The sequence below is a fragment of the Condylura cristata genome, unplaced genomic scaffold (genome assembly GCF_000260355.1).
Source record: "Condylura cristata isolate star-nosed mole 26May11 unplaced genomic scaffold, ConCri1.0 scaffold00009, whole genome shotgun sequence".
NCBI classification, from domain to species: domain Eukaryota; kingdom Metazoa; phylum Chordata; class Mammalia; order Eulipotyphla; family Talpidae; genus Condylura; species Condylura cristata.
The window spans coordinates 17,394,675-17,419,499 of NW_004567110.1; the positions used below are offsets into that span (position 1 = coordinate 17,394,675).

Sequence of the window (24,825 nt, forward strand, 5' to 3'; positions counted from 1 at the left end):
GTGGGGAAGGGTTAAGCTATTCTGAAATCCTGTAAGTCATAAAGTCAAGAAGGGATGCTCCCAAGCAGGCTGGCACCCAGGGGCACGGGCCCAAGCTTGCTGTTCATGGGCAATTAGGAAAGAATGATGAGAAACAGGCTCAAACTCAACGTTGGGGTGTTCTTGTGGCCCTGAGCTGTCACTACAGGATCGGTTATTTATATTAAGCATTTCTGTTAATTGAATCAGGGAAGACTTAAACCTTTACTAATGCCTTCCTACAGAATAAGATAGAGCTACCCAAAATGAATAGCCTTAATTTAAAGTGAGTTGATTAAGAACTTGATAATTGCATTCCTTTATAACAGCACCTATAGTAATGTTTGATTGAATAACAGGGGAACACAGGTTTATTCTTTGTTGCTGCTTCCTTTCCTCCCTCCAGCTCTTAGGAAGAGTATCTCCTGTCATTCAACTTATCTGGAAACACACTAGAAAAGCATGTGTGGAGAAAGTTGCTTATTTTAGTTCACCACCACAAAGCCTGATATGATAAATACTCCCTGTGGTCTGATTCCTATACTAAATCCTGACTCCTAAAGGTGATGCTGTTAGGGTGGTGGGACATTTGGGGGCTGATTAGTTCAGGATCAGGGCCTCACAAAAGAGCCTCCAGACATGGTGTCCATTGAAATATGAAACTGGTTTCTATTCAATAAGTCAATAAACCTATATATAACCTTTAGTGCTATCTTTTCTATCAATCAGAGATAACTTGCATCTCTACCAGACACAAATCCACATACCATGTAATTTCATAGACTCAGATCTAATTAAGGGTAAGAAATATGTCGAAGAAAGGCACATAGGCCTAAATATTTAAATAACCTTTGCATGGGCCAATTAGACAGTGTTCTAGTAGGACTTTAAAAGAGCATGAAGACCTCCTTTTGACTTACTTCAGTGTTTGTGTAAGATTTTTCAATAACTTATTAAATATTTCACCTTTTTCCTTCACTAAAATATTTCTTTGAAAGTTTAGATTTCCTGAAATACTATATTCCATTTGCTTAATCAGAAATTAGTGTTGATTTTGTAAGTTAATGGTGATTACTCTTATCCTTCTTTTTCCTAACTACATATAATGTTTTGCTTTTCATGGGCGATCATGGATCTGAGTATAGGAGAGATAATTTTCATACTCCACAGTGTATGAGTCACTGGAATTTATAGGCCCATGCAATTAGAAAGGAGGAATGACCAAATGAGAAGAGAAAATGATTATTTTATTAAAAATCTTGAATGAGTGTGATGGAAATATTAGGAAGAATAAAGAAAAGAAAGGAGAGAATCATTTTGTCCTTATACACATTTTTTTATGAAGAAAATAATTTAATAAATTTGAAAACCACCAATTGGTTGTTGATATAGGCCGGGAAGTTTATGTCTGTCTCAACAATTCTGTATCATTAAATGTATATATTACTATTTTGAATACAGCTGATTTTGTCTCCCCAAACTGAGAACTATATTGGTCTTCTTTATGAACAAATTATTCAGTAAAATTTCTAAGCATACATTTCAACTGCATCTTGAAGTGACATTTTGGAGGATTTTTTTTTCTTTATGTGACCTAACAGGAAAAAAAAAAACAACAACAACAAAACTTTATAATAGATGTACTACATTCTTCATTGAGATCCTTACAGACAATTGTTTTAAAAAGTAACAAGAGTAGGCCCTCCCTGGTGGTGCAGCGGGTTAAAGCGCAGCACTGAGAATCTAAAGCTGCTTCCGCATGAGTTCGATTCCCGCCTGCCCCGGAGGTGACCACATGGTGTGGCAGACCTCTCCTGACCCACCCGCTGCTCCCCTCAACAGTGTACTTCGTTGATCTGCCTGTTCTGCTCCCCACTCTGTCTCTGGTGAAGCCTCTCGCCGCCCCTGAGCCTCTGGCCTGTACCCCAGTTCTGTACGCACAAATAAATAAATCTTAAAAAAAAAAAAAAGTAACAAGAGTAACAAGAAATTCATGTCTTAATCTTTGAATACTAGTGCAATGAATAAATTCTAATACGCCTTCTGGCTACTGTTTCATATTAGCTGTTTTAACAAAACATTGATATGCAACAGGTATATTTTGATATATACATGTTATATTTTTCTTTGTTTACTCTGGTACCATTTTAGTCATCATCTACTTAGTGGAAAAATCATTTTCCTAAAATTTGAGAACTTAAATTTCCTTTTTACTAAAATCCCTCCACTACATGCACTCTCTACTGGATCAGTGCCACCAACCTAAGCCTTGTTATCATTCTAGTTTCATTTTTAGTCATGACCAATCAATCTCTGTGTTCATTGTGCCTCCATTAAATCCTCACATGAACCTCACATTTATTTACATATATCATCTCTTGGAGAAATGCCTGTTACCCATTTATTCTGGAAAATGTCTACTCATCCTTTAAAACCTATTTAAGTTTTCTTCTTCTAGCTTTCCATTATACCTACCTATCCTGTCCAGGCAGTAAAGCAAGGAACTTACACTTTTCAGTCACACTAGCTTATTAGATATTCAAAAGACTTTTATGCAGTTTGCTTGTGACCAGAGTATAGAACCTTGCTTTCTTTCCTTTTTTTCCCAGAATCTAGCACAGGGTTTAAATAGGAAGAAGTTGCCTATTCAAAGCAAACATTTATTGAATATTGAATATGATCAGTTCCTCTGAACTGATGCTGGCCTTGGGAAATTAAAGCAGGCAAGTAGTAAGTCCTGTACTAAGTCATGAGAATTTTCTTTCTTTCTTTCTTTTTTTATGAGTGGGCCTCAAGTCTTTATACAGGACTGGGGTAGAAGCCAGAGGTGCAGGGGTGGTGAGAGGATTCACCAGAGATAGAGTGGGGAGCAGAACAGACAGATCTATGAAGCACACTGCTGAGGGGAGCAGTGGGCGGGTCAGGAGGGGGTCTGCTGTGCCATGTGGGTCACCTCTGGGGCTGGGGATTGAACTTGCACTGCAGCTGCTGTGACCAGCTTGCCACATACAAAAGTCTAGTTTTGCAATAATCAAAGCAGCATGGTACTAGAAGGTGGACAAATGCATTTATCAGTGAATAGAAAGTACAGAAATAAAAACATACAGTTATGACCAATTGACTATTGACAGGTTTGTCTAGTCCACTAGTGAGTGACAAATGATTTCTTCAGCAAATACTTTTGGATTTCTATATGCAAATAATTCAGTTGGATAACTACTTTATGTCAAATACAGAAAGTAAATAAACACAGATCAGTGCAATATATATATAAGTTTTAAAACCATGAAACTTTTAGAAGAAGCAAAGGGGTAAATCATCATGATGTTGAGATTGGCTGAATTCGTAAGTGATATCCAAAACATAAACAAAATGTTAAAAAAAAGAAAATGTTGGCCCTCCCTGGTGGCGCAGCAGGTTAAAGCACAGCACTGAGAATCTGAAGCCACTTCCGCATGAGTTCGATTCCCGCCTGCCCCGGAGGTGACCACATGGCGCGGCAGACCTCTCCTGGCCCGCCCGCTGCTCCCCTCAGCAGTGTACTTCGTAGATCTGCCTGTTCTGCTCCCCACTCTGTCTCTGGTGAAGCCTCTCACCGCCCCTGAGCCTCTGGCCTGTACCCCAGTTCTGTATGCACAAATAAAAGAAATAAATTCTTTAAAAAAAAAAAAAAAAGAAAGAAAATGTTAATTGAACTTCATCAAAATTTAAACTTTTGTGTGTCAAAGGATATAATCAAGGAATTGACAGATCAACCTAGAAGATGGAAGAATGTATTTGCAAACCATATATATCCTGAATGTTATAAAATAACGATATATGAAGAGCTCTTAAAACTAAGGAACAACAAAAAATCATAAAGAAATTGAATAGAAATTTATCCAAGTCCATAGAAATAGTTTATAATAACATGGAAAGATATTCAACATCATTAGACTCTAAACAAATGCAAATCAAAATTCTAATTAATGTCACATTACCTATAATAGGATGGATACAATAAAAGTATGATAACAAGTATTAGTCAGGAGGTAGAGAAACTAGAATATAAAATTGCTAGTGGGAATTCAAAATGATGGGAAGGTAATGCCGTAGAATCCAGTCATTCCACTCTTACATTAATACACCGAAGCAATGAAAACAAGATTCGAACAGATATTCATATGTCAAAGTTAATTGTAGCATTATCCCACAATACTTGAAAAGTGGAAATATTTCAAATGTCCATCAAGATATGAGTGGATTTTTAAAAATGTGCTCTATTCTTATAAGTGGAATATTATTTATCCTTGAACAGGAATGATGTTCTGATGCATGCTATAACATGGACTAACCTTAAAAAATGTGTTAAGTGAAGTAAAACATAAAAGGACAACAATTGTATGATTTCATTTATATGAAGTAGACAAATTCTATAATGGATTAGTTCACGAAGGTACAAAGTAGGTTAATTGTTACCAAGGGGTTCTTGGTGGAATGGAAAACTGATAAATGAAGTTCAATGGCGCCACACAGGAAAAGGGTCATGAAACTGAAGAGTCTTGAGTAACCAGTACAGTATGCAGGAGGTTTCTTAGATTGAACACCAGGTTGACGTGGCTTGTCATATGCTCAATGTGTGGCATTTTCATCACTAACTTTGAAACTAGAAGCTTTGATTTCCAGGTGGCATAGCAGTTTTTGTGGTGTTTAATATTCTTGAAAAGTTTTTGCATTAAACAATATGAGTTTTTGAAAGGAACCATGAAACAATGAAGAAAATATTTAAGACAAGATTGCTTGCACCGATTTTTATAATTTTTTACTTCATAATTACTCTGTGTGCTGCTTTTTGGTGACAAGCAGAAACTGCAAATCTGTATATTGCGATTTTTGTGAATGGCCTGGTATAATCTATAATGTATCTTATATGTAAGAGATGTAATAATTAAATGCTATTCTTCTAAGTTGAAAATCAAAGACAACTCTGCAAAGCTGATACTGTGGTTTGGATGAAGTATGATTTTCCTGAAAAACAATAATCACTTCAACAACAGCTACAGTGGTATTTTAAGACCATTTGTGTTCTGATACAAACTTCATGCTTGATTTAAACTATTAAATTCTTATAACTAAATTTATCATGTATCAATATGCCCTCCCAAAGATAAGGAAATTTTAATCATGACCAATTGTAAGTTATTTTTAGTCACTTTAAGTATTTTTTAAACAGCTTTTAGATGTGAATATCTAAAGATAATCTTGTACTGCAAGACACATTTAGTTTTTTTTTTTGCTCTTTGAAATGTTTACATTTTAAAGACTTCTTTACAAAACATAAATGTGAAAGTTTAATATAAATTTAAAGTTTTAACTTTAAACTAAATAATTATTATGGATAATAAATAGAATATATATAAATATATTCTATATATTTATAAATATATAAATCTCTAGAATTTTTAAATAAACACACACTTAGAAATAAAAACAGAAGTTTATCAAGGGGGAAGGGGAAGGAGAGAGAGAAATGAAAAGTTATTGTTTAATGTTTACCTTTTTTCTATTTTGGATAGTGAAAAGGTTTTGAATTAGGTAATACTATTGTTTGTATAACATTGTGAATGCAACTAAAGCCACCAAATTGTATAATTACAAATGTTATCATTGCACAAATATAAAGAAATAAGAATGAGTAAATAGAAATATGAGCCCCCAAGGTAAAACACATTACCAGTTGAATTGCATAGATCGCTATATCCTAAGCTCTACTGTTTTTATGTTAACTTACTGATTCCTCATGATGTCAGTATTGACATCATCCTCAGACCATCCATAAGCAAATAAGACAAAGAATGTTTTAAGTGGCTGAGCATCAGGTAACTAGTAATTGGAAAAACCAAGATTTGAACCCATGTAATTTGTCTTTAAAATCATACTTTTATCATGCTTGCATTTTAACCATGCATTACTGCCTCATTTCATTGTGCGGCTATATGCTGAATGAGGTAAACTGAATCCCCCTAGTGGGAGACGAGGGCACATAAGTTAACATTTTAGGCAGTCTGGTTTCTTAAGACAATAAACATTACAAATCTAATTCCCCCACAGATCTTAGATGTAGGACTAATGTGAGACTGGAATCATCGTTTCCTGCACAAATTCAGATGATTGGCATTAGCAGAGGAGAAACTGCATTGGGAACAGAACTGAGGAATTGACTAGTATAAATATTTTTATGCCAACAAATTGGAAAATCTAGATGAAATGGACAAATCCTAGACTAATACAGTCTCCCAAAACTGAATCTAGAAAGTAGAAAATGTGAACCGAACAATTATAAACAAGTAAATTAAATAATAAACAAATGTTTCCCTAAAAGTAAAAGTAAAGGTCAGGAGCAGAAGGCTTACGAGTGAGCTCTTCCAAGTTTCAAGCAGTAATACTTCTCTTTCTCAAGTCCTTCCAAAAACTGGAGTAGAGGGAACACATTTGAAAATATGTTATAAGGCCAGTATTGCTCAGATAGCAAAAGGCAATAAGGGTATCACAAAAATGCAAACCGCAGGCCATTATCCCTGAAGAAGACTGATGCAAATATCCTCAACAAAATTCCTAGCAAACTGATTCAACAGTATATTCAAAGGAGCGTATGTCATGACCAAGGGGATTTATTCCATGAATGTAAGGATAGTTAACCATACACGAGTCAATTAATATAATTTACCACACCAGCCAAAGGAAAGATTAAAATATTCTAGCTTCAGTAGATGGCAGAGGAAAAATTTGACAAGATCAGCATCCATTTATGATAAAAAATGTCCAAAATGGGGGTTGGAGGAACATAACAGCGTAATATAGTCCATACACAGCAAACCCACAGCTTACATTATACTCAGTAGTAAAAAACCAAAAGTTTTTCCTCTAAGAGGATAACTGGAAAAGAATGTTCACTCTCTCCACTATTATTCAACATAATATTAGAAGTTCTAGCTAGAGCAATTGAATAAGAGAAAGAAATAAAAGGAATCCAAATTGGAAAAGAAATAAAAGTATTATTATTTGCAGATGATATAATAATATTCATAGAATATCCTGGAGACTTCATTAAAAAGCGATTAGAAACAATAAATCAGTACATTAAAGTTGCAGGCTATAAAATTAATATGCAAAAGACTGTTGCATTCTTACATGCCAACAACAAACAAGAAGAGAAAAACAATCCATTTGTCTTCACACTAAAAATAATTAATTACCTCGTAATTAAAAAGAGGTAAAAGACCTATGCAGTGGCACAATAAGACATTTTTTAGAGCAATAGAAATTGGCATAAGGGTCCTAAGGGTTTGAAAAGATATCCCTTGCTCATGAATTGAAAAGATTAATATTGTAAAAATGGCCATTTTACCCAGAGCATTGTACAAATTTAAAGCAATCCTCATCAAAACTCTAACCTTCCCTTAAAAAACAGAGCAAATATTACTAAAATTTATATGAAAGCACAAAGACAGTGGATAGCCAAAGCATTTTGACAAAAAAGAATGGAGGTATTATGTTCCCAGATAGCAATTTATATTACAAAGTAATGGTAATCAATACAGTATGGTATTAGAATAAAAACAGCACACTAACCCGTAGAATAGAATTGAGAACCCAGAAGTAAGTCTGTATACTGCTTGCCCGTGTGCCTTTTGAGTAAGTGGCAGCCTATGGTGACTGTTTTCTTATCCAGTGGACGCATTGAATACCTGCTTACCACATTTTTTTTAGCAAATGACAATTTATTAAGATATGTGACAAGTCTTATTAAAGCATAATAGACAACTGAAATTATATGATATTTAAAGAGAAAAATTTCAAGTGAAAGGATTCCTTCCCTTGGGTCCTATTTTTGTGTGTGTGATCACATGTCAGTACCACACTTAGTAAATTTCAATTATGCAATGCAAAGTTATCAGTTAGACATTAGCTTCTCAGACCTTGCTCATCTTATGACTGAATGTTTGTTTTATTAACCTCTGTGTATCTCCCACTGCCCAGCCCCTCACAACCAATGATCAGTTATCTGCATCTGAGTTTAACATTTTAATTATTTTTTTTTTAGATTTTTATATATAAATGATATGATGCACTATTAGTTTTTCCCTGTTTGGTTTTAACTAAGCTAAGTCACTTAGCTTAATACCTTCCAGATTTATCCATGTTTTTTGCAAATGGCAGGATTTCCTTTTTTTTCAAAGCCAACATGATATTCTGTTAAATATATGAACCACCTTGTCTTGGCCTTTTCATTTATTAAGAAGAATTTAGTTTTTCTCCTATATTTTGGCTACAGTGTTGAATAATTACTCAGTGAACATAGAGATATGGATGACTTTGAAATTATGGCTTCATTTACTTTGGAGATTTACATAGGAGTGGCATTCCAAGATTGTGTGGTAGTATTATTTTTAATATTTTGATTAATGTCTATACTATTTTTCTAGTACTATTACCAGTTTACATTTACAAAGATAGATGACTTTTAAAGAGACATTGTGAGAGTTACAACTAAAACAGTTCATAAATTCAACAATTCTGACATTTTTTAAATAAATTGAATAATTACTATCATGGTAATGTATAAGAATATCATAATGTAAAAGCTACTCTACATTATTTCCAGTGTTTATTTCTTTTCAGCTAATTGTAACTGTAATGATACATTCATTTTTATGGGGATGATGATGTATCTATCAGTATTTGAGACATATTTGAACACCTGTTTCATGCACCAGTAAATAGAAGCATCTTCTCAGATCAGTGATAAATTAGAGATACTTCCTAATAATATGCCTGACTGATTGTGGTTTTTTTCCATTTGTTTCCTAACTATTCCCTTGAGAACTTGGGGATTATTTAAGAGATGAATTAAAATAAAATTCTACAAAAATATTATCTTTGGATTACATTATTTTTATTCACATCAAAACAGTTTGCAGTAAAATATTTAAGATACTTTAAAAAATACAAATACTCTCTGTTAAGTTGTAATAATATTAGTATGAGATTTAAAATATTTTAAGAACAACCCAGAGGCACTTTATATGCTGTAAGTCAGTGATGTCAGAAGAACAACTGTGGACTTTTATTAGCAATTATGATTTGTAACAATCTTTGTTGCCAATTTTCACAACTCTCCTTCCTCTTTTTTTCCTTTTTTTTTTCTTTCCCCCCCCGAAATCAAGTTTTAAACTAGAGCTTCTGGCCCTTGGGATCAATCACTACCAAATAGCATGAGGCAAAACTTCCGTCTGGCTCCACACTTTAGCTGTTCCTGGCTGGAATTCAATTATGTATAAGACACATGGCTATTTCAGATTGAATAGGATTAACAACAACAACTGTTTCATAGGAAACACTTGTTGATTAATAATAGATATTATTTGAGGCTAGAAATATCTGGAATTTATAAGAGTCCACCTGATAAATTCTCTTTCTGATATGTAACCAGCCTATTGAGGAATCTAGATGACAGATGGGGAATAGAAATGGGGCATAAGTCATTGCTTTCAATTCTAATTTAGATGTTTTGTCTGAAGCCTGAGTACATCTGAGTAGAAATGGTAGCCTCTGGTCACTTCCATAAATTGATCAGCCTGAATCAAATGAATTAATTCTCACACTCAATCTAAGGATTCCCTTTCCCCATTTTTCCTACGCCTCAGTTTGGCCTGATCAGCAAGGTCAGTGGTATGATCTGTTTTTCATTCTTGCAATCTTCTTTCCATGTAGTCTTGGTTCCAACGGTAATAATAATAATAATAAAAAATAACCATTAGGGGAAGAGAAGCAGAATTTGTAGTGTGTGGTGCTATGCACTCAAGTACTGGGGTGTAGGCCAGAGGTGCAGGGGGTGAGAGGATTCACCAAAGACTGAGTGAGGAGCAGAACAGGCAGATCAATTGAAATACTCTGCTGAGGGGAGTAGCAGGTGAGACAGGAGCCGTCTGCTGTGCCATATGGGTCAACTCCCTGGCTGGGGATCGAACTTGTGCTGCAGTGACTGTTGATAGCTTCACAGTACTGGAATGTTTTTGGATTCTGCCCACTTTTTAATCACCAGAAACTCTTCTGCAGAAATACCTATTTTATCTTCATACAGAGGTGGTCACTTACTCTTTGTGGAGGATGAACTCTTGGACAAGAAGGTCCTCTAAGAAAACATTGGGTGAGGCTCATCCACTGATGTGTGGGAATCTGGAATGCTAGAGACAACGAGTTGTACAGCAGACGCATTTCCTTTTCTATATGAGCACAAAGCTATTTCACATTTGCTAACTTTCTTTGCATTTGATATGGCTAGAAGTATAACACATAAGTAGTTTTGCTCTGAACAGTTGAAATCATCAAATATTTATTAATTATTTACAGGTAATAAGGGCTTTTTAATGATCACTCTTTTGGCTAGAGTTTGATCTACAGAAGATCAGGTCTTTGAAATGACCTTTCTGAGGAACTACTTCAAAGGTGAATAATATGAAGACTTTACAAATCGCTTCTTGTGAGCCAGGCATATCTATCCCTACTCCTGAATCTCAAGTACAGATGATCTATTTCTCACTAATTTCTACATCTGAGACATATTTGTGGAGAGCTTGTGTGAGAAATATGCTGAACTTGTTATTCATCATTGCATGAGTTTGGTTACATATACAAACAGGGTTGGATTGCTATTTGTAGGGAAAAAATATTCTAGTAAGATAAAATACAAAATAAATGTATTCTTATATATAAGGAAATATTTCCAGTTTCAATATCTGAACCACCCAGGGTGAGATAAAATGAATCCTATAGAAATATTGCCTTTTGGAAAATCACTCATACATGTTGTTAAAATATCAAACGTTGGATTATTTAAAAAAATACTTAAATAATTGGATTCTTTAACTTTACTAGTTTATTTAGTTTGCCTAGTTTATTTTAAATGATTTCTACTTTCTCTTCTTTTGATCACCATAGAGACAAGTTCTTATTTTTCTTTTCCCCTGAGCATTTTGGGTGTGATTTGTTTCCTTTGACTGCAACAAAAAAGGTATTTGTCTAAAATTGGGTGTTCTTAGGTATTGCTATGCATTTAGTTGTCAGATGCTCACCATCATCTGTCTTCTTATTTCTTAAGGTTTACTCCATTTTTATTATTCAAGATATTTATGTTCTATAAACTCTCTATCTGAATAAGTAAACACTGAACCATAGCTCCTACAGGACATACTAGGTTGGATTCTCTGGCCACATACTGTCAACCAGTCTATACATAACATATTTTTATGTGTGTTTCTGTTTTTAAAGCACACTGTTCAATAGATGCTGTTGATACATCAAATTGCAATTCACAACCAAAAACACTATAATTCGTGACTGAATTATGACTGAAAGGCACTTATCTTAGACACATTTATATATAAATATGTACTTATATATGTATGTGAGTAAATATATATACATACACACAAACACACATATATAAGTGCATTGTTCTCATGCTTAAGAAAACATTTCATTGCAATGCTCTGCATGCCATTGTAAGCAGTGAAATCAGCAACATAAAGCTCAAAGATGCGAGTAATATAGCATTAAATAAGCTACAAAAAGGATACTTGTTTATATTTTAAGACCTGAATCAAGGAGGCAGAATATCATCTTGTCTGATCTCTGTTGGGAACATGCTCTAAAGGTCACTTAAATTTTTCAACACTGAACATATCTGTGAACAACCACAAAATTGCTTTGAGTATTGATTTTGGGGCTACAGATGCATTTTAGCAAGTAGGAAATTTTTTTTTAAAAGATTTATTTATGCATACAGAACTGGGGTACTGGCCAGAAGTGCAGGGGCAATGAGAGGATTCACCAGAGGCAGAGTGGGGAGCAGAAGAGGCATACTGGGATGAGGTATACTGCTGAGGGGGGCAGCCAGCGAGACAGGAAAGGTCTGCTGCACCATGTGGATCACCTCAAGGGTGGGGAATCGAACTTGCACTGAAGTGGCTGCAGACAGCTTGCTGTGCTGTGCTGTGTTTTAGCCCACTGTGCCACCAGGGAGAGCCCAGTAGGAAATTATGTAACTGCGTTATCTGTAAAAAATGAATATTAACAGTATTTTTGTCTATTTTTTTTCTTTTGAGTATTGCTTTCCACATAGTTTACCTCATATTTGACTGATAGTGAAATGGAAGGCAAACAGATCCTTATTGCTTATTTATGTTTTCTCATTTAATTTGACAGTCTTCATGCTTTCCAGCTGTTATGGTGATATGTTGATATTCATTGATATTTATCATGGGGACCAACTTTTCCATTGTTAAAGAAAACAGAGAAAAGTTGGCTGTTGGATTTCACAGACCATCATATATAATTTCACTTAAGGTACCACTCACCTAAGGCAATATTAAGAAAGAAAATAAAATTTATTCTTGAATTGTCTTATAAAAATTTTAGCTTTGGCGTAAATGATGCAAATCTACGCAAAGTTAGCTCCAGTAGTAATAATTTCAGACTATTTTAAGTAATATATTTTTAAAGTCCAAATTCTATGCTGCATAAAAGAATAATTGTTTCCACACATGGTTAAGTTCACTTCACATACTGGAAAAAATGTATTATTGCAAAATTTGAGTTTATTAATAGAAAAGCACATGGTACCATATCATTTTTTTCCTAAGGAAGTCATAGAATATTTATAAGGTAATGCTCTTCAGAACACACCCAAACAAAATAATAGTCTGTCATATTTTTTACTCAGTTCCCGTTACCTGCTTGACCTGAAGCTTCATGAGTAAAGAGACTATGGCTCCCTTCATCAAAGTTATATAATTCCTGACACATAGTAGATGCTCAACAAACATTGGCCAAATAAATGGAGCAAATGACTTATTTTATAAATAGTACTACCTAAAAAAAAAAAAAAATTAGAAAGGATTTCTCCTCCCAAGTTCATCCTTCCTGTAACTAATGCCTTTTAAGCACACAAAAAGACTTCTTTTAATACATTTTATTCCTACTAAACTGATTACAACATACTTTTATAAGTCATCACATTAAATAATCAATAATCATATTTTACTATAAATCAACCTGAGTTTAAAAAGCATATACTATTGCCTCCCCGTGCAAATTCTCATACTTATTAATGGAACAAAGAAAAATACAGAAAAAAATATTAAAAGGGAATATTACCTTTAAGAATTTCACCTCCATTTAACTTACAAGATGTCTCTGATGTTCTGTCTTTTACAAAGATTTCATATTGGGCATGTGTTATACAATCTAAGCTGCTAAGATACATGGGAAGGAGTTTGTAAGAGATCTGTGGCTAATATATAGAATCAATATTCCTCCCCAAGTTAATTAAAATAAAATAACATTAAAATTTAAACCCGGGCCCTCCCTGGTGGTGTAGTGGTTTGGGGCACAGCACTGCAAGCTGGCTGCATCCACCTCAGTGCGAGTTCTATCCTCAGCCCAGGAGGTGATCCATGTGGCATGGCAGACCTCTCCTGACCCGCCCACTGCTCCTCTCAGCAGTGCACTTCATCAGTCTGCCTTTTCTGCTCCCCACTCTGTCTCTGGTGGGTCCTCTTGCAACCCCTGCGCCTCTGGCCTGTACCCCAGCTCTGTATGCATAACTAAATAAATCTTTACAAAAAAGTTAAACCCAGTCTCACAATTGCTAATTCTACATCTCAATTAGAATTCTGAAACTTGCTCTTCAGGAGCTCTGCAAATAATTTCAAAGAAAACTTCAGTTAGGGAACTACTATTTTAGAGCCCTACAGTAATTTCTCCATAATATGAGGTGAGCTCATATCAAATTAAGAGATGATTACCCACCATAACCACTATTTATTGAATATTCCCTACATAGTATCAGCCACTAGGCTGTAATGCACAGGGATAATGAAAAAGATACTAAAACTTTTTCTGGATAGGTACTTACTTGACATTTATCTCCAAGCTTGTGCCTATCAGTTGGTGAGGAGTTAGGGTTCTGTGCTGCTATTTTCATAAAGAACTGTATTTTTATACAAAAGTTGATAGGTAATACACTGTTTCTTTTTTTCTTCTGGTTTTCTGTACTTGGGCTAAGTCTGACTTTGCAAAATAACAAGCCAAAAATAAGAGACACTATTGATTCCCTGTGGATTTTGTTCATCTCATTAAATAACACTAAGCACCAGTCACTGCTAAGATGACTGTGGATATGGGGAAGGGCATCTCATACTATCTCTGAAATGCAACAGTAGATTGCAAAATATTGAGTAAAGATGTTTTCAAAACTCACTCTCTGATGAAACTTTTCCTTCTTTGGGAATTTCTTAATACTGCTGTTTGAATGATTCCATGCTTTCTAAATCAATGGAACATGGTGTCAAAAACTAAATGAAGATTATACTCGATGCTTGTTTTGAGTAGATTATGAATAGAGAAGAAAACATCTTCTTTTATTTTCACCAAGGTGAAATTTTATTTCTGTGTGTGTGTATAGCTAGATAGATACACAAAGAAATATATATATATGCCACATATTTCTTTAAAGATTTATTTATTTTTGCACACAGAATGGGCATATAGGCCAAAATTGCTGTGGAAGTGAGAGACAGAATGGGGAGCAGAACATGCAAAACTACTGAAATAGACAGCTGCGGGGAGCATGGTTATGCTATCATTTAGTAAACTGAAAATATATTTCCAAGTAGCCAAACACGTATTCTGTGGATTCTGACTTGATTTGATCAAAGAAAATGAACATAACATAACATAATAACGATTTTAATGAAATAGTATTAATTTGCATATTGACAAATATGTGATGCTTTCTTTGCTATTAGTTAATCTGAACTGAAGCTTTTTTATGTATCATAATAAAAACTTTGATTATACAACAAATGAAGTCAATAATATTCTAGAGACTCATTTCAAACTATTCCAGATAAAAACTATTCTTTTTTTCTTTTTTAAGATTTATTTATTTATTCACACAACTGGGGTACAGGCCAGAGGTACAGGGGCAGTGAGAAGATACACCAGACACAGGGAGCAGAACAGGCAGATTGACGAAGTACACTGCTGAGGGGAGCATTGGGCGGGTCAGGAGAGGTCTGCCACACCATGTGGATCACATCCAGGGCAGGGATTGAACTCATACTGAAGTGGCTTTAGCCTAGTGCTGTGCGTTAAACTGCTGCACCACCAGGGAGGGCTCATAACGAACTATTCTTAAAAACAGTTCATGAGCCCTCCTTGGTGGCACAATGGGTTAAGAGCAGCATTTTGAAGCAATCTGCAGACACCACAGCACAAGTTCAATTCCCGGCCAGGAAAGTAACTCACATGGTCTTGCCTGCTGCTCACCTCAGTGGTGTAGCTCAGTAGATCTGCCTGTTCTGCTCCCCATTGTCTCTGGTGAATCCTCGTAATGCCCATCCTCTGGCCTGTACCCTAGTTTTTGTGTGCATAAATAAATAAATCTTAATAAAATAGTTTATGAATGGAAGGTACTAATTACAAATTAGTTATGTATTTACTTCAAGAGGACCAGTAAGACTTCTAATGAGAAATAGTTGTGGAAAGGAAAGAGAGAGCAGGGAGCCTAAGTGAAGGGGTAAAGAGCCAATATAGGGAGGTATAATGTATGAGCCTTGCGACAGCTTATCATCAGATGGGCAGAGGTGTCACTTCCTTCATTGTTCCTCACTGTGCTCTCCTGGGTTTCTCCCTCAGGAATATATACGCTCGCGGATCATTATAAAGGCATGGAAGAGTTAAGATTTTGAAACAAAAAGTATCTTCACACACAAATTCCTGTCCTATATTTGAATTTGGAATTTCACCCCAAATATTCAACTCCAATGTCACACCTGTAAAATATAATACAGCACACTTAGTCCTACAACGGGCTTCTAGTGCCTTATTCACAGTGGCTTCACCAACACAAGCAATTTGAATTGTCTGTTTATTTGGTGCCCAGTATTTTTTAATCCCATTGAAACAGAAGAATTTAAATAGAAGAATCTGAGTTGGATGAGAATTTTCCCTTAACTTGTCAACTAGCAGAACGATTGCAGTAGAGAAGATGGGGGAGGCTGCCAGATGTGGTTCCGGCACCTGGATGTACCTTTCTAGGCATCACGTGTTGAGCTCTGGAGTCAGCATGCCCTTGGGAAGTCTGAATGCACTCAACTATCCAGATTTCCTTTTTTTTGTTTAAGAATTCAAGTTTTAGAATAACGGATTAATTACAATAACTTGCCAGAGGTCAGACAGATTAATTTGTTTTCAGACTACAAATTCAGACTTTCTAACTGTAGAAACCATATTTTTCAACCGCTCACTATAGTCCATTTTTATTGAAGGTAAGTAATACATAGAAAGAAATGCCCATTACATCTTAATGTTTGCAAATACCACACTGTCTCATTTAAAAATTCTCATTGTGCAATGATGATATTTTAATTATCTTGATCTGTGACTGTGACTTTTGACTGGATTTCCCCCCCTTCTCATGTAGTTCTAATTTCTGGAAATCAAATTTAAGTCTTGGGAAATAATATATCAATTGGAATTATCAAATAAGTTTTGTACATTTCAATTTAGGAAATTGTTTATTAGTGAGGTAATGATGTTTAAAAGCAATTTATTTTGGTGTTCAGATTTATCATTTGACTCTCTTTGTTTCTCTAGTTTTCTTGTTCAACTTTAATACAATGCTACAAGATTATTATAAGATAAACATTTCAGCTTCACTCATTAGGAAAACCTTGCAATTTTGTTCCAAAAACATTAATCATAGTAATTACACTAAATTAATACTATACATTCAAAATAATCTGTTTAACTCTGCCAGCTGGAAATGTGTTTCTCACCAGAAAACAATGTAGAGCCACTATAGCGAGGTCAAGAGGATGGTCTCCTTCTAGAATATTTTAACTATTTTGCAGTTCTGACGAGGAAAGTTACAATATTTTCTGAAACACTGTGGTTTACCAACACTAAGTTATTTTGAGGTGTGTAGAAAACATTGTACATGCCATTGAAGGAGGGATAGAATGAGGTGAGGTAAAGGAAAGGAAGGCAGAAAGAAAGTAGCAGGGAAGAGAGATAAGCAGTGAGAGACAGATAGGAACCTAGAAAATGAATTTAGACATAGAAGGATCTTCTATATCCACCAGGTTAATTATCCTCTAGTACACATTAGGGAACATAGCCCATATATTTTATTGAATATCAGAGAAACAAGAAATCCATTTTTGCAGATGCCATCCCTGTAGTGAAATAGTCCCTCTTATACAATAAAATATTGATGGCTGCCTAGTAGTAAGTCTATAATGATCATGAAGTAGACAAACAATAAATACCCATGTGCTGCTCCAGGCACAGTAGATACAGTGGATATTTAATGATGCTACACAGGAGGGGCTAACGTGTCCAGGTTTCTATCCAACGGGTGACGTGTTTTATTTTCCCTGTTCTGAAGTGAATATATAAAAACACTCCATCTAAACAATGCAGAAGTATGATAACAAATGCAGCAGGCAGTGAAGGAAAGATATGGCTGGATGTAGTTTGTGTTATCAGGGAAGTATAAAAAGCCTCTCCATGTAACAAAATTGCATAGTAAGTTTTAATATTTTGCAGAGGTTATTAGAGTCAAGAATATTCCCTAGCAATGGCAGATGGAGCCTCAACACTATCATAAAAAATCAGGGGCAGAAGCTTTGTGTATGTAGTAGTGTTCAGCTCAATACTGGCTGCCATAACTGTTCCAAGACCGCTGATGTTCTGGAGTCACTCTAGTGTTTATATAATTTCCCCCCCTAATTTAAACTTTTAGTAGTCTGTACCAAGAATTGTGTGAATAATCAGAAGATGGCTTACTTTGATCAGAGAATACACTCTGCTTTCCCACCTTCTGTAAGGCTCATCCCTGCTAGATATTATCCTTTCTCCCTGTCTTTTGAAGAACCAGCAAAAACAGCAGCTGTAGGCCACAATCATTATTGAATATTTTCTTGGGGAAAACAAAAAGTCCCCCATGTTAGAATGGCACGTACAACATTCATAATCAAGTGTTACATGTTTTTTATTGAGATTTCATCACCACTGGAAATTCCTTGCTAGTTTGCTTTCTCCTCAGTGTCAAAGAAAAATGTCAATAGCCAAGTAAGACTTTATTCAAGATTATTTTAATAGGAGATTGAATTAAGCTCCACTAAGAGATTGGGAGCTTTTTAAAGGTATTTAGGGGGGAGCTAGTATAGAAACACTAGTGAATTTAGGAAGGAAGTTTAGCCCCCTGCCCTGTTTAGTAATCTGTGCTTGTCACCCTCAGGCTTCTACACCCTTGTAGTCTAGGGATTGCAAAGTACTGATGGATCCATTGGATCTAACAATGGGATGAGAGCTCCATCTTTCTTGATGATTATATTTCAGACACTTGGCTCTGAGGGCCTTGGTTGTAAAACTGGCAATAGGTTGGAAGAAAATTTACATCTCAAAGGGACAGATAACAAATTAACAATGGCAATTTTCCTAAAGTAAGTGCTTCCAGAAAAGGAAGGTCAGAGACAGGAAGAAGCCTGTTTAAAGTTCATTTAAGCTAAAGAGAATGTTGAAGACCTGTGAGTAATCGGCTTCCTTGCCTCTAGCCTGCTGCTCTCTTTCACAATTTTTGCACACGGAGGTGGTGGTGGCATTGTTTTCCTGAATACTCCCTCTATTTTTTAGTCTGCTTAGAAAGGCCTAGCACCATTTCATTTAGTGTGCAGAAAATATCAGTTCTGTATCCAATCCTTGTTTTTCAAAGAACAGCATATTCAGGATGAGTACAGTGAGAAATGTTTACCTGGTATATGCCTAAGAGGTTGGTTTTCCTAAGGAAGCTGCCATTCATCATGACAGAAATCGAGCCACATCTTTGTATGGAAGCTTCTTCAGTCAATTTCTTCTTTAGTCAAACATGCTTTTTTTTCTCATCACAAGACAATAACGGTCAGCAATGCCATGCAAAGGACATGAAAACCAGAGAACACTTCAATTATGTTCCCAAATATGCCCAAGGCACTCGAGTTTGATCTATATCAGGGCGTTAGTAAATGTAGAGAACCAGAAGAGGTAAATAACATAATCTTTGCTGCTGGGAAAGTTCTTCCTTGTTCCTGGAACGTGGGCTTCCCACTGTTCTCTCCGGGATGTGTTTACGTCCTGTCCCTTTTCTTATTAAGCACTCAAAAGCACTCATTAAGCTGATTACCGAAGGCTTGTGTTTAAGTCAAGTCTGAGACTTTTTATTCTTTTTCCAACTCTGCATTGCCTTTTTTATGAACCACAAAAGCACATCCCTCTCAAAGGAGAGTTAATGGACTAGTTTTGCTTGTTCTAGTTCAGAAGGGTATTCCCCGCGGTGGGGGTGGGGGGAGGCATTGTTTAGTTAACCATTGCTGGAGCACTTTCCTGCTTTAAAATGCAGGCTTTTAGTGGGTGTGTGTGAAGCAAAGTGACAGGATTTGATGCCATAGGTCTGACCTTCACTTCTTGGGTATGGCTGCTGCTCATTACAGAATATCCTTGTGCACGCTTCAGGAATTTCCTCTCTTCCCTGAGGGTTCTCAGGTAGGGGTAATAATGGGTCCTGCTTTTTACCTCTTTTATTAAACAGCAGATTGATATCTGGAAGGAGACTTTGACAATCTAATAAATTATGTGTTATAATTATGCCGAAACCACTGGCGCCAAGCTACTTTTTCATCAGTTACTCTGTGCAGAATTTGTTACACTTGAGATGTAGATGGTACAGAATAGACTGTTCTGAGTCTCTATTAGTCAAAAATTATATTAGTAGCTGGAAAATTCATTTGGAAAGGCAAAAAAATATATATATTTGGGGAAAAAAAGATCCATGTATCCATGCTATATCTTCACAACTAAGTCTCAACATTATGCTGTGTATCCTTGATCATTTAAGTATATTGTTTTGGTTCTTTCTGTTAAACTTCTATTTGTTTGCTTATTAGAGTTAGCTCTTAGGCAAGTAAAAATTTTGTGAAATTTATTTTTAAAAATATGAAAATTAGCTCTAACTTTTAAGCAGGCATCTTAACTTTTTCAAGAGTAAATTCATTTATCTAGGTATTCTGTAGCAGGTGGTAGTATTTGCAAGCATCCAGTGGTTGGAATGAATCAATTCATTTAAAAATATCTGCATATTTATGTATTTGTTTTATCTATCCACAAATATTACATAATTTGTGCTAGATGTAAATAGTGTGAGGAGTTGCTGAAAAGAGTGACTATTATATGCATATATCTTAGATTAATATAAAAGTTTAATATTTTCTGACAAAAATCACTTAAATGTTTTTATGAATTTGGTATGACTATCCCAAAATAAATCAAAATGAAATAAAATAAAAGCTTAAGAGTTGATGAGGTACTTTTTGAATGATAAGTTTGGAATATTTTCAGATTATATAAATATGAAAACCAGAAAACATAAATGCTCTTTGGCAAAGCTACAAAATATAGTATATTAGTTCTTAATCTTGTCAGCCTAAAATATTTTTTTTAATAATAAATAATTGAAATACCCCTTGACACTCCTAAAGTGAAATTGATTAATTTAATTACTTGTTAGAAAAATAATGTCTGGTTAAATGTGAAATATAATGCCATTTTGGGACTATAAAAAGAAAAAAGATTCCTCAAATTTAATACTAAAGATAGTGAGTGATCAAACAACTGATTTATGGATTCTATCACTAGCATTCTTGGTGGTGTAGAATGATTTGAGTTGATAAACCCCTAGTAGTGTTCATGTTTTTTTGTTATATAGTGGTAAATGGGATTCTTTAAAGAAATTTTTTAAATATAGCTGAACTTTTTGTATCCATTTTCAGTAGTTGACTGCAAAGAATACATTCTTACTGCCCAGTATACTTATTCCATTTGAATTTAAAATTTGCTAGGCTGCAATCAAATTACACAGAACATTTTCACATATCTTTTGCATTTCACCAATTTCACTCAAGATAGTATCATTACTAAACGAAACAGAGGAAAATACTTCATTTGCAATTTTTTTCCATCAATGGGTGGCTGCTAAGATTGCTAATTTTGTAAGGTTGCATGGCTAACCACATTGTTTGTGGGTACTACTCTAAAAGAAATGAAAGCTTTGTTCTACTCTTTAGAAGGGTTTTTACATTTTTTCTTCTTGGAGATACTGCTGTGACAGTGTTGTTTTTAAACTTCCTTTTAAATCTTGTATGTAACTCTTGGTCAGTTTTATAAACCTATTCCTTTGTGAGATAGTCCATTAATCATTTTGATTCTATTGTTCTGTTAGAGGCCTACGGAATGGGCACTCTAGTGAATCATTCCTGAGTAAATGCTGATCTCAATTTGTAATGCTAAGTCTGAATCTTATAGGTCTTTTTTTTTTTTAACATTTAATATTTTATGTAAACTTTTTACATTTAATATTTGAACCATGGGTTAATTTACAATGAATGTGCCCGTAATAGATTCAAATTAATAAGCAAACAATGTTTTATATTTAAACTAATGTGAATCATATTGATAATTTGCTTCTTCTACACTTTGAATTTGACAGTCTGACTAAAAGTTTATCAATTTATTAATACTTTTAATAACAATCTATTTTGGCTTGTATCAATTCCCTGTATTTTCTGATTTTAATTTAATTAGTCTTTTCTTTATTATCTTCTTTCTGCTGGAAGAATTTAATTTTGAATTTATTTTTGTTTTCCTAGCTACTTAGTGTAGAATGCTGATTTGAGACCATTCTTCTTTTATACTATAAACATAGACATCACAAATTTGCATTTTTCATGCTTTTATTTTGTTTCAGTTCAAAATTATTTCTGAATTCTGATAGCCTGCTTCACTGACACATGGCTTATTTAAAAATTTGCTTCATTCCCAAATTCTTTATCATTCTATTGTCCATTTGCTTTCTAATTACTTTGTGATCAGAGAACATACTTTGTATTCTTTTATTTCTTTTGCATTCTCACTATATGTTTCATGTATACTTGAGTTAAAATTGTTATTTGTTGGAATATGCATAAATGACTTTTGATCCAATTAATTGATGTTGTTGTTTAGCTCAGATATTCTGTTTTTACTGATTTATTCTTGATATTGATACAAAGTTTAGAATTACCCAATTAACTGTGAATGTTTCCACCTCCCTTTTTTAATTTTGTTAATTTATTTCATTTATTTTAAAGCCTGGTTTTAAAGGATTTCAGATTTAGTTAGGTACTTCAGCATTTTATTACTATGCAATGTATCCTACTCAATAATTTTCCTTTCTTCAAAATTTATTTTGTTTGATGTTTGTAGCATCATTCCATCTTTAAAAAAATAATTCTTTGCACAATATATTGTATTTCATTCATTTACACATATCTGAGTCACTTAATTTACAGTGGGTTTTGTGGTCTATAGTTGAGGGCTTTTAATGTAGCTAGATTATCTCTATCTTCTAGTGTATTTACATTGTGACAGTGAATTTTTGTGTGTGATTTATTTTCTATTGACATTTTATGATTTATTTTTTAGTTTATTAAATGTTTTTTTTTGTTTTTGTCCTTTTATTTGTCCTTTGCAAACATTTTATGTGATCTAAATTTTTCAGTCTTCCACTTTAGTTTCTAATTTGAGTTTCTTAGCTCTGCTGTGTACTTGTTGGTACTGTTGAGTGAGGACAGAGAAAGCAAAAAGCAACAGGAATTTGCCTCATATTCTTGAACTATAAGACCTCTAGCCAGAGAGGATTGTTGTCCCTTAATTTTACAGAACTAACTGCTATCACTGCCAGGATTTCACACTTGTGGCAGGCCCTGCTATTGCAATCGGATTGGGGTGGTAGAGAAAAGGAAGAAAAATAAGCAGCCCCCCCCCACCCCATAAATCATAGGGAAATGTTTCTCTGTTGTTAAGATTGAGATCAAGAACATCTCTTGAAACTTCTTTTTTTTGCTTCCAGAGCACATATTTGTTAGCTCCCATTGGGGACAAACTCACATCTATTCAGGGTAACTTAAAATTCTGATACTCATTCTTTCAGCTGTTCCATACATCAAATCTGGTAAACATAGTTGTGTCCAATGAGAAACACAGATAGAGTATGTGTATTTTATTTTTTCAGACCCAGAACCCTTGGGAGTAAGTTTTTTTTTTTTTATTTCCACAGAGTGACTTTATTATATATAAGATCTTTAAAAGTATACGTATTTTTTTAAAGATTTATTTATTTATGCATACAGAACTGGGGTACAGGCCAGAAATTCAGGGGCCGTGAGAGTATTCACCAGAGACAGAGTGGGGAGCAAACAGGCCACTTGATGAAGTACACTGCTGAGGTCGGGAGAGGTCTGCCGTGCCAAAAGTACCTATTTTTAAGGAAAAAAAATGGTGGAAAAGTATTACCATACTTAATAAACCATACATTAATTTAATGAAATTGAAAGTTCTCTAGTTTTTTTTTTTTGAAGATTTAATGTTAAAGCTAAGATTATGCTAACTTGCATCTTACCAGTTGACATTCACTGATCCTGTATTTAACTACTACATTTCTATAGATATGTATACTTGAATCCTTATTAGATACCTAATTCTTAGCAAATAGTATCACATAAAGGCAAGCAAAATTAGTGTATGGTTGCACATTGCATATTCTCATCCTGAAACTAGATGGAAGATCTATTCAAATGGAAAAGAAAACAATCATCTAAAATGTAAATTGTGTGAAAGTATGGTGTTAGAGTTTTCCTACAGTCTTTAACATTAACAGAACAAATTGCTAAACTTCAAACACAATATGGAAGATTATGTAAGAATCTAATATAATTTTTGGCAAATTATGATAATGTATAATTTAGAACTGTATTTTATGTCTGAAATCTTTGATGAAGGGATATTTCTTAAATTTGCATAAATGATAAAACTTGCACCTGTTTGAAATAATTTCTATGATACAAAATAATTACCATGCTTTGCATGCTTACATAGTCATTATATCTGTGCATATTATTGAAATATCTCCTTTCTTAAATTTCTTACATTAAAAAGATGAACATTTAGTGAGATTATATTTTGGTTCTCCACTAGGCTTTGATTGAACAATTAAAATTTGTTTAAAATTTACTCAGTTCAACTCAATGAAGGTGTCTTGGCCTCTATGAAATACCTTATGCACTGATGTTATATAACACCTTCCCTGCTGGATAATTGTATTCTTAGTATTTATTTCCAATATATCTAATATACTGACTGTGTATTTTAGATACACAGTATCTGATACTGTGTATTTTGTATTAATTGTGTTTCCCCCACCAGGATACAAGCTTCATGTCTACATAGATTAAAATTACTGTTTTATTTGCTACCATCAGCTTCTTGATCATGGCTTAACACATAGTAGGAGTTCCATGAATTTGGGGAATATTTTGCTTAATGCCTAAGCATGGTTTTTGTTTCTTAATATGTACAATAATTACAAAAAAATCAAACATGTGTGAATTTGTAACAACCAACGCTAGTATATTCAGAAGTGCACACCTTCAGTGTGATAAAATACTGAGTCAAAGCAAGCCTGAGTTTTCAGCCTGAGTTCCAATACTCATTCGTTATAGCATCTTGGCAGATATGTTTCACTTCTTATTCCTAACTAGTGTAGGCAGCAATGTTAAAAAAAAATTATCTTTAAGAATTAAAATAACAAATGCATTTAAAAATTTAATAATGCTTGACAAGCAGAAAACT

At 34.4% G+C, this 24,825-nt stretch overlaps 1 pseudogene; it reads left to right on the forward strand.

Annotated features, from left to right (window-relative positions):
• The first annotated feature begins 4,769 nt into the window (after positions 1-4,769).
• LOC105853433 lies at positions 4,770-5,013 on the forward strand (annotated as a pseudogene).
• Positions 5,014-24,825: the final 19,812 nt, after the last annotated feature.